General features: G+C 38.7%; 1 long non-coding RNA gene across 1 annotated transcript; it reads right to left on the bottom strand.

The window, feature by feature from the left end:
• Positions 1–3463: 3463 nt before the first annotated feature.
• Positions 3464–9908, bottom strand: LOC113928693. Its single transcript, XR_003521935.1, has 5 exons — positions 9823–9908; positions 9474–9543; positions 6105–6288; positions 5485–5523; positions 3464–3601 (listed from the first exon to the last, which is right to left on the bottom strand). It is a non-coding gene; the product is annotated as an uncharacterized LOC113928693 (long non-coding RNA).
• Between the last annotated feature and the right edge of the window lie 2174 nt (positions 9909–12082).

The raw sequence follows: 12082 nt of genomic DNA, 5'->3' as shown, positions 1-12082 counted from the left end.
CCGTGCAGTACGTGCCCTCCTTAATACCCATCACCGGGCTAACCCATCCCCCCACCCCCCTCCCCTCTAAAACCCTGTTTGTTTCTCAGAGTCCACAGTCTCTCATGGTTCATCTCTCCCTCCAATTCCCCCCCTTCATTTTCCCCTTCCTTCTCCTAACGTCCTCCATGGTATTCCTGATGTTCCACAAATAAGTGAAACCATATGATAATTGACTTTCTCTGCTTGACTTATTTCACTGAGCATAATCTCCTCCAGTCCCATCCATGTTGATGTAAAAGTTGGGTATTCATCCTTTCTGATGGCTGAGTAATATTCCATTGTAGATATGGACCACATTTTCTTTATCCATTCATCTGTTGAAGGGCATCTTGGCGGACATTGCTGCTATGAACATTGGGGTGCATATGGCTCTTCTTTTCACTACATCTGTGCCACATCTAAGCCACATGCAGAAGAATGAATCTCGACCATTCTCTAGGTCGCTTTACTCATGGTCTTCTATTTTGTTATTCACTGAGTCAATATTTCTATGTATTTTCAAGTTCCTGGTATTTTCAGTTGGTCTTTTATTCTTAAAAAAATTTCTTCTTTTGAAATTTTTAAATTTAAGAAGTAATGCCTGTTTATTGTACAGATAAGATAATACAAATAAATATAAAGGAAAAACTAACGTTCTTTTTTATCCCCATCTAAGGAAAATCAGGTTAGCGACCTGGTATGTTCGGATGTAGGAGACTGTATTTTCCCCTAAGCAACCACTGCAATATATCTGGTCCTATATGTCCTTCCAGAATGTTGCTGATCTCTGTAAGAGATCATTTTACTTTACTCTCTCTGTAAAAAGCCATTTTACCATGGCTTCCATTTTACCTTTTTTTATTTTAATTTGGCAGGTATTTGTGATTGCTTCAATTATTAGAATGTGGTAAAAGGAATGAACTTGACTTCCAGGTTTAGCTCATGGAGCAATATGATTTCCACACAGTGTGTTCTCTCTCTCTCTCTCTCTCTCTCTCTCTCTCCCTCCCTTTCCTGTCTTTGGAACCCACCCACATAAAGAAAAAGTGAAAAGTAGCCCCAGACAGTAGCCAGAAGCCAGAAGCCAGACATGTGAATAAATGAGACTTTAGATGATTCTAGAATCCAGACTTCTAGTCTCTAGCTGAGATTCCAATCATCATGGAACAGAGATGAGATTGCAGCTTTGCCATGTCTACATTCCTCCGTCCGTAAATCCATGAAAGTAAAAAATGGTTGTTACGTCACTATTTGGGGATGATTTGAGGAAGATTTATGAATTTAGTTTAGTCTTTTGTTTTCTTTTAACTAAAGCCATACTGATCATATTTCTCCCCGGTTTACCTTTTTTTTCCTGAACAAAGTCTCAAAGGCCACTAATATGGATGCAATTCTGATTTAAGAACCCCAGGAGGCACCATTTTCATAGTCCCGCCACAAAATTATCCTGGGGCAGGTGAGCCCAGAATCAATCACTGACAACTAATCACTTTCTTCTTTACTTTTCTCCATGTTCATATATGCACAAATGCAATACATTCATTGATATGAAGACATTTTTATGCCATTGTCCATTTTATAAAAACAAGGTCGTATTTTATTTATTTTTCACATTTTATGTTTTACTTTTCATTATAGTTTCATTGCCTAGTGTAGCGCTAGGAAACATTACACCTTTACTATATAACTGTGCACTTATGGAAGCACAAAGACAGAGAGTACTATTACCAAAGGCATTATTCGAGCAAGTTTATCTGGTAAGAGAAACACAACTCTGATATTTGCAATGGTAGAGATTTCTGAAATAGCAAAGATAACCCCACAACAAGAACAACGATAGAAATATGGTTCAGAGAATTTGTGCCACTGGGGTCAAAGATACTGTGTAACCCCCAAGATAAATTCTGTATGACTTCGTTGACCAAACTGAGGAACAAGTGCCAGCCACATGGATAAGTCCCTCTGAAATAAGCTTATAGTTCCAGTTTGGGAAGGAGACCATCAGCTCCTTCCCTGGGCAAACAGCAGTGAGGCAGGACCAGAATAATGAGCCAGAATGAGAACCACAAATTATCCCAGCCTCACCGACAACTGACTACGCAGTGATCATCTTGTCCATGTATTGGCATGGTCATTGTCATCATGATTATGCCTCTTATTTGATGTTAGACCATGCCCAAGGCATCAAGGAAAATGTAACAATGTTGATGTGTCTCTTCACGTTACCATGCTTCTCCTTTGCGATGGAATGCCAGGGAATTGGTGTTCCAAGATGGCCATGTTTTGCCAACATCCTGCATAGCTGTTGAACGCCTTGCACAGTTTTGTGAGCAATGCAATCAGGTTGAAGTGATGGATATGCTACCGAAACCTAAATTTTCTTCAGTCCCAAATGATTTTATGAAGCCTCTTTGAATCTCTCCCTGCCACAGCTAAACAAAACAAACCACACACAGAGAATCGTTTGTGTAGACACATGTTCTGGGGGCAATGCCTTGTTTTGTGTCTGAGAGCAAAGAAAGGAGATGGAAATACCAAACTGGCCAGCCCAACCCCACCCCTTTCACTTCCTATCTTTCTACTCAACTAAATTCTTCTCGGTTGCATTTTGCAAGAAATCATGTTAAGTTTTGGTTTTTCATTCTTTCTTCCCATATCAGAACATATGGTTCATGAGGCTATTCAAAGCAAGCATTTCTTTTTCATCATTATATCTTCAGTATCTAGAACCTCTTAGACACTTAGCAAATGTTTCTTAAATAAACAAATGAGTGACCCAAGAAGTCAGGGCCACTGCTGAATGATGAAGTGAGTTATGATACCATCGACATCTCTACTAATTCCTGGTAGCAGGTCACAGGACAAATGACAGCAATATCACTTCCCTCCAGGTTATGACTGAGAAGACTGTTGAGTTTAGTGGACTGACTCCTGCTTTTCATTTATTAAAGAAACTCAAGTGGCATCAAAGACAAATTCTTATATTTTGAAAAGTTCACATATGTTAATATCTTACAAACTAAGAAAAGTTTTTTCGCCAGGAAAATATCAGGTTAGTGAAAAATCAAGCTACTCGAAGCCTCAATACAGAGCCAAGGGTGTCTACCACAGACTCCTAGATTTGCCTCTTTGGTGAGGAAAGATGCCTCACACCCTACAGCAAATCTTTGCTTGCTACATCCACACATGTTGTTGAGAAGGACGCGGCCAGAAATCTCCAAAGCGGTGCTTTTAATGTTGTATAAAAATAGTGAACTTCATCAAAGCAAGTACGTCAAGCCACCACTTTTTGAAGACACTTACTGAGAGAATGGAACATCCCAGAGAATGTCTTCAAGCGTTTGACTGAAATTCTAAGCAATTAAAAAAATAGAAAAAAAAATTGTGAACAATTGAACAGGCAAGAGGCCATTCACAAACTGAGATACTTAAAGTATTTATTTCTGGATGAATGAATACAGTAAACACTTAGATCCAAAGGCTCTGCAGTCTAATCATATACAAACTTTGGCCTAGATGACAATTTAGGAGGTATTTGGAAGAAGATAACCATGTGAACTCTTCAGGCCTCAGGACAATCCTGCTTGAAAAAGGAAAGATTTGATCATTTTTCTGGTGGTGGAAATCTTCAGCCTCTTTGAAACTATGGAGACTTATTTTCTAAATCTGTCTCCTTGTAGAAGATTTATTTTTGATTATAATGTGAGTCTGCATTAAAGACAAAACATCACCAAAGGTAAACAAATGAAGTTGAGGACAAAGGAAATGACATGACATGGTTTACTCCAGAGTCTTAGAAAATTCAGATATTGCTTGAGTTAGCTTACCACTTTCTGGCCAAGAAAGTTACACATTTATAGCTTCGTAAAATATGACCTTAGGAATTTACCTGTGTGTTACCATCAAAAAGAAAATTTGAAATTGATTGGATGACACAGAGAACACTCAGAGATCTTTCTAAAGCATTGCTACATTTTAATCTTATTTAATCCAAATATCAGCATTATTCTTATTTATTTGGACATAACTTTATGCAGAAGTAAATTTAATTCGGGTTTTTACGGCACAATTTGTTTTTAGTATTTTTTAATTAAGGAAGACTGCATTACATTTTCTCATGAAAAAGTGGCACCTAATTTATATAATTACATTTATTTCCACTTAAGGACTCAAAATAATACTGTTCAAATTAGTTGAGAATAGAAACATTCTATATTTTCCCACAGTTTTTATACATATGTATATAAAATAAGTTTATCATAGCTTATTGCAAAATCTAAGCTCAGTTCTGTTCAGGAATTTGTTTTATTATTTCTACAAAGAACAAAGTGTAAAGGTCTTTTTTACATATTGTTGAAAAAAGGTATCTGACCCAGAGGAATTTAGTGAATGTTCAATTAGTGAAAATCTTCATGCCAAATGTTGCATATGCTAGATACTGTGAAGCAAGATTCAGTGAAAAATGCTATTCTAATTTATATGCACCATCCCGCATACAGTGAAGCTTGGGACCACAGTTTAATGAGTCAGATGCACTCACTAAGTAACTACTGTTTCAAGCATTGCCTTACATCACCTGTTTAAGAATCTCCATTTAAGTTCTCATTGTGAGCTGGGCTTTCCCTTTGCATTTGCAACAGATGATAGATAGACCATCATCCAGCCACATGCAAAAACAGGCAGACAGTAACAGAGGAAGGTCATCGTGATTGTTTCTTCCCACTTAAGCATTTTCTTATTTCTTGGTTCATTTTAGTTTAAAATCGATGCCGAGGACTCAAGGCACAAACAATCTTTTGCCTTTGCACCAGCAGACATCAGTCCTACTTCTGAGCCATACAAAGCAGCAGTGCTTAATGAAAAAATATAAAAAAATATAAAAATGAAAAAATATAAAGAATCCATTTAAAAATATAAAGAAGACGGGCGCAAATACTGGTGATAAAAATCTGTTAAAGAACAGAAAGGAGAGCATGTGTGTTTTCTTAGGTACCTGACTGAAAGTACAGATGAGTCAGAGGCTGGGAGGAAGCAGAGACTGGATGATATTCATCACAGAAAAAAATGAGTTTCTTTGGCTGCGCTCAGCAGGGAAAACACAAATTACACATTTAGGTCAGTCTTGAGGGACTTCTGAGATTGTTTCAGGCTTAATATTTCTCCCTCTAACTCAACATTATACTGAATTAATCTGCCCTTGTCCAGAAGTAGAGAGAGATCTTAAACAGTCTCATTCTTTCTTGCTGTGAGGAACTTTTTCCTTGGAGAATACGGCACACAAATTGCAAGATTAAACCTTCTTTTTTGGCTTTGAAACCTAAGCTAATATAGCAAGACCTTGCAACATGTTACAGAGGAAAATAGGTAGAGTGAGATCAGGAAACATAAATTATAGTGACTGAAAGAGCATCCACAGTCGATCCACAGGGCTTGGTGAGACGTTTCCTACTTAAGAGAACTTACCAAGAAGAACATGTCCTGTGAATTCAATGCCAGCATGGTCTAGGAAAAGAATAACAAGCTTGAGGATGGTTAACACATTGACAGTTCCAAACACCACTGGTCTTAGAAGTCGTAATCAGAACTCCCCAACGACCCAGACAACTTATCTTTCTCTGGACTTTGACCACTAGGGGCAAGTGCATTGGTTGAAAGACACAGAGTAACTACACACATCAGGGTGAACAATTTGAAATGTATACAGCTGTGGAAACATGCTGTTATTCGCCTGAAACTAATATAATATTGCATGTCAATTACACTCCCACAAAAATAAACACATAAATTTTTAAAAACTCCAATAAGAAAAGGAAAGCAACAGAACAAAGAGTACTGAAAAAAATAAAGAACCAATTAAAAAATACAAAGCTAAAAATTCCCCTGGATAAGTGCTCAGAAGTGATTGATACAAAAGCATATACAGAAGGAAATACCAAGAATAAAGAGCAACACTTAAAAAGAAGGTGTAAGCCTCATAAACAATCAAAAATGAAAATGGAAACAAGTTTGGAAGGCCATCACATGCCCATGAAATTGGCAGAAACAAATTTAAAAGAAAGATACACGTGAGTCTTAGTACTGACCTTTGACAGTAGCCAACTGCAAGGGAAATTTTTGCTGGGCTTTGTAGCCTTTATCTGCACCAATGCTTTCCACAAACGGTGACCTTCAATGTATCAAATGTGCAGTTGCCACACAATGTCAGATGTTGGGGATTCTCAGGGTTTGTAGCAGCAGGAAACAGAAGAATTCTGCAGAGGCTCTTGACTGTTTCATTCAACAATAATAAAAGAAAAAGAAGTGAATTCTATTGTTCCATGCTCCTACTCATAAAGACTTTCATTTTGCAAATGCACCAATCCCTTCACTGGTCACTTGCAGTTTATTCGCCATGGATTTCCTCTAATAGTCAAATGAGAGTTTAGAACACTGAAATGATCCACTTTCCTTCTGTTTTCTAGGCTTTCAAACCCCCTGTACCTGGCATCACTCAATAAAGGTGGACTCTCTTTCTTATGACTAGCTTCTAGCGAGGTTTCTAAGTAAACGGAGTCAGGAATTATGACCAAGTGCAGGTAGGAGACAGCCACATGCTCACCGAGTGATGTGACGTGCTTCAGGGTACTTTCAGCTCCCACGGTAATGTCTGTAGCACAAGACTCTGAGCTTTTAGTCAAAAATTCAAAAACTGAATAAAGCTTAAATGGTTGCCAAATTGCTAACACATTTTTCCAAATGTAACAAAAAATGTGAATGTACTGAATAATAGAATATCTGTGTTTGAAATCCACATAGTTCTCATACAAAATAATCACATAGGAAACTCATATTTGTAGTTGCCATGGAGAAAAATTCCAGAAAGCTTAAATAAATTGTTATTTAACAAGTTGGTAGGCTTGACAGCAAGAAAGGTCAGGGTTTTTCTTTGTCCTTTTTTTTTTTTCCATAAATGAAATTAAATAAAAACCAAAACTTCACATTGTGATCATATTATTAGTGGTAATAAAAGCAATAAGCATGTAAGTTAATAATACTAATAAATCACATTTGGAGCAGACTGGAATAATTCTGATAGCTGAAAAGTCTTGACTGAGAATTTTATTCAGTTTAAGCCTTTAAACAAAGATCTTGTAAGAGTAAATATTCATAGGGTCCTATCAGAAAGAAACCTGGGAGCTCCAGGAGTTTAGATAGTTGAGTTTCATTTATTAATAGGTAAGAAAAGAATGTATATGAGAACCTAATACATACCCAAGATCCACACCCATCTTCACAAGATTACTACTGGGGATATTATGCTCCCTTAACTATGTTCGTCATGTATATGTATAGCTGAATCTAGGAATGGCCACCCATAAGTTCTCTCAAGATGTTTTGAAATATGTATTTTAATTATATTTAAACTGGGGGGTGGGGAGTCACTTCTTTTTACAAGCTACTTCACCAACATGCCCAAGCTTATCATGTGCATTTGTTTCTGTGGGTTTTTTTTTTTTTTGTATTTATTTATGCTGCTTTATTTTCCTGTTTCATTATCCCCAATTTCATCTCAAACCAGTAACTTGAAGAGTATTTATCTTCTCACATAGGTTGTGCAGTTAAAAGTTTGTTCTTACTGATTTCCAAGAGACAAGTGAAGTGGTTTTTAAAAATTCTCTCATTGGAGGGCGCCTGGGTGGCTCAGTAAGCATCTGCCTTCGGCTCGGGTCATGATCCCAGGCTCCGGGATCGAGCCCCGCATTGGGCTCCCTGCTCCGCGGGAAGCCCGCTTCTCCTTCTCCCACACCCCCCTACTTGTGTTCCCCCTCTCACTGTGTCTCGCTTTGTCAAATAAATAAATAAAATATTTTTAAAAAAAATTCTCTCATTGGCATCATGGAGTTCTCTCTCTGAGCTCACAATAATGTACTCCTGCAGGTGAACCCAGGCACAGCTCTCTCAGGAGTTAAGGAGAGGGGAAAACGTTCTCTTCTGACAGAAAACGAAGGACCCACGCTATGGATGTATGGAGACTTGTGACCCCAGTGGGGCTGGGGCGGAGGTGACTGTTCATCTCACAGCCGTCCCCACATGCGGCAGGGTGCATCAAGCACAGTGAATTTATTTCTTCTGAGCTTTAAAGCATTAGTAAAATAAGCTAACAGATTGGGGGGTATTGGAATTGGAGTACTGGGGGGAAAAAAGCCAATACATTAAATTTATAAAATATAAACTAAAATATTTAAACTGTGACATTGAACACATACCGGACAATAGCAGTAATTATTGGAGTCCGCAGTCCATCTGATGGTAACACGAAAGTTGATAGAAAATATGTCTCAGTATAAAATCATGTACTCAGTAAAGTTGAGCAAAATAAGGGCATCTTTTATTTATTTATTTATTTATTTATTTATTTATTTATTTTAAAGATTTTATTTATTTATTCATGAGAGACAGAGAGAGAGAGAGAGGCAGAGGGAGAAGCAGGCTCCCAAGGAGCAGGGAGCCTGATGCGGGACTCGATCCCAGGACCCTGGGATCATGACCTGAGCCAAAGGCAGACGCTTAACCATCTGAGCCACCCAGGCGCCCTAAGGGCATCTTTTAAACAAAGGAAGCATCCAGGCCATACATTTTTTTCTGTAGGAATTTCTAAAGGATGAATTTTGAGGAAATTGAATAAAGATAGACGAGTAAGAATATGAGAAATGAAAATAATCAAATAAACAAAGACCTTTTTTTCCCCAAGAAATCTAAGTAACCATTATCTTGGAAAAAAAAAAACACAATAATAACATGAAGTTATTTCCCAATTTTTTTAAAAGCTGAAAATAAAATACTACACAACAATGACACCCAAAATGGGGAGGTTGTTCAGAATGACATCTTCCTATGTACCTCTCACCAATTATCAGTTAGGGGGAGATTTGCTATATTTATTTATTATATTGATTAACTTTAGACATAGTTACATGAGTATTTTAATCATTTAAGATTACTTAAAATATAAGTAATTTATAGTTTCAAACTTGTGTCTGGAAAAAATAGATGGATAATTATATGATAGACAGATAAATGATAGATAAATGGATCCTACAGATATGAAAAAGCAGAGGAAAACAGCAAAACGGTAAGAAATAGAGTATACAGAAGACAGTGGAAGAACATATCAGTGTGACTGAAAATGTGGGATCTCTGCCCACAATCTCACATATCCTTTCATGACTTTCACCCTGCCACCTGCAGCCCACACCCCTGCCTCTCCCACTCAGAGCCACCCTTGTGCGGAGACCAGGATGTTCTTGTGGGTGACCTCCATCTCATCCTCCTGTCAGTAACAGGCAGCACTTTACCAGTGAACAATAGATGTGTGACTATACCGTGATCTAGCTCTGGGCTCCCGACGGGACAGCTCTGAGCTCGGCTTCTCTGCTCTCCATATGTCCCTGAAAGAACTGAGCTAAACTGACCTTCCATCCAGCACATCCCCACGTCTGTTCAACCTCCTTCCCCTCCAGGGGCTGCTGCTGGGCATCCAACCTAAGACAGTTAGTGAGAACAATACATGTAATGGGTTGCATTTCCTGTTAAAACACGGGGATTTCCCATTAAAACAAAAAATCAAAAATAGAGAAAATAAACAAAAACACAATCCCTCCCAAAGCCCTAATCTCATATCAGGCAAGTAGTGACCAAACAGAAGTTGGTGAATCTATGCTAGACAAAACAGACTTTTAAGCAACAGAGCTGGACATCGTTACATCATGATAAAAATTTCATTCCAGGTAAAAGATACAGCTTTCCTGGATCTGTACATACCTAACAGAAACTATAAAAAGCAGAACAGTAAAAAAGTTACAAGAAATGGATAAATTCACAATCAGAGTGTAGATTTTAACATAACCTCCTCAGAAACTGATACACTGAATGAACTGACAAAATACAGAATTTCTGAATAACATGTTGAACACTTATGTCATAATGGAATATAGAATGTTCTGTATTCAATCTTTAGAGAACAATCTTGTTTTAATAGTAAGCATAGAGAATGTATGCAAATGAATACAGTGTAGCTTGTGAAAACTATCTCAATTATCAAGATATCTATAATCTACCCACCATATTCCCCGACCTTGAGCCTTTGAAATAATTACAAATCAATACCTAAATAATAACCAAAACATCTTATATTTTGTTACTATGAAAATGTTTCTAAATTTTAAACATTTATCAAAGACAAACTGATAAATTAATAGTGAAAGTTGAAAATGGTTATTTCTACTACAATTTAGTTGATGTAAATATTATGATTCTTTTTCATAGCCAAAGTAGTTGACAATTAGAGGCAGGCTTCAATGTTTTGCCCATGGACATATTGCTAAGGAAACACCCACCCCAGAAAATGAAGTCTGATCTGATGTGAGAAACTATTCCTTTCAATGCCATTGTAAGTCATAAAATTACTTTATTTTATCTAATAAAGTTCATTCTTTGAACTGTGTATATCTGTGTGGAATATCCTGGGATTCGGCCTAGCCCATATATGCCGGCCTAAAATAACCTAACTCCTCTCACCGTTGAGTTCCTAGGAGCTTGTGTTCATGTTTGCCTTGCAGAAGGTTAAGTGCTAGAAATGGATATTGGGTTGCTTTATGTTTACACATGTGAAAAATAGCAGGCATCATCCCAAATAAACCATATAGCTTGGTAAATTCCTTATTACATACAAATATGACTGATTTTGTGTGAATGTGTTTAGATCTGAGATCTCAAAGACGTTTCACAGGATCCACACACTTCTACACTAACTTCCATGGCGACCTCACCCTTTCTGTTGGCTTTAAATGTGCCTCTACACTCAGGACACCCAGCTGCTGCCCGCTGGAATCTGCCCCTGAACCCCAGACAGCCCAGTGCCCACTCCTCACTCCCGTCCCGATGTCTGACAGACATCTCATTCAAAATGCGCAAGACCAAAACTGAGCTTCCCAGTCCCCGCCCCACTCCCTGGGCCCAGACCTATTTTGTGGCCCTTCCTTCGGCAGAGGGCACTCCTGACTCTGAGGCTGCTCACAACAGAAAGCTTGATGGCATCCCCACCCCTCTTTCCTTGCACTGCACAACCAGGAGGTGAGGGAGCCTCTTTGACTCAACCACCCTTATCCTCAGAATCTGACCCCTTGTCACCACCCGGAGCTCTCACCCACGTGGGACGCAGGCGTGGGCCATGACCACCTGCATCTGGGTGTCTGCAGCAGCTCCCAAGTGTCCTTCCTGCTTCTCTGCTGGACCCTTCACAGACAAAGCTCTGCATGTCACTGCGTGTACATTGAAGCCCTTGCACTGGCCAGTCCGGGTGCCTCCAAAATGCCCTCAGTGCAGCCTAGCACTCAGATTTACCTCCTACTGCTTTCCTTCATGCAGTCAGCACCCACACTGGCCCCTGACGACCCTGACCAGACCTCACACGCTGCTCTCCCATGTCTTTGCCATGGTCACCTTTTCTTGAAACATGGCTGACATTTCACCTGCTTGAAGGTTTTGCTCCCATGTCTCCCTCCCAAACGCCTCTACCCTGACCACACTGAATTGTGTTGTCACCTGCCCACCCCACCCCAGAGTCCCCCAGCACCCTGACTGGGCTCCATGAATTCTTTTGCTTCCCGTCACTTACCATGCTCTAACATACATTAAGAGCTATTCAGTTATCTGCCTGCATTTGACTTTCTGTTTCCCGTTTCCCAAAGACGGAAGACAGTGTTTAGTTTTAAAAAAAATAATAATAATAACTATGATTTTCAAAAACAGGTCTAGACCCTACAACTTTACCCCAGCTTTTAGCAAAAACCAAGTGACTGTCCTCATATTAATTGCAATCTTTATAATCAATAATCAATGTTGTCTTAGCGTCCTGAGCCTCTGCCGGAGCCTGTCTCACTCCTATGAAATACCTGTCTGATGAAAAGATGGATAGGTATCCTCCTTTCATTCAGTACCAGAATTCATGTATCAGTTACCATTTTAATTTTGTTAATAAAATATTTCACAGTAATATCCTTTTTAGATTAGGTTAATAAAA

This window comes from Zalophus californianus, chromosome 5 (assembly GCF_009762305.2).
Source record: "Zalophus californianus isolate mZalCal1 chromosome 5, mZalCal1.pri.v2, whole genome shotgun sequence".
Classification (NCBI taxonomy): Eukaryota; Metazoa; Chordata; class Mammalia; order Carnivora; family Otariidae; genus Zalophus; species Zalophus californianus.
The sequence above is the reverse complement of the archived record's forward strand: the minus strand, read 5'-3'. Positions and strand labels throughout refer to the sequence as shown.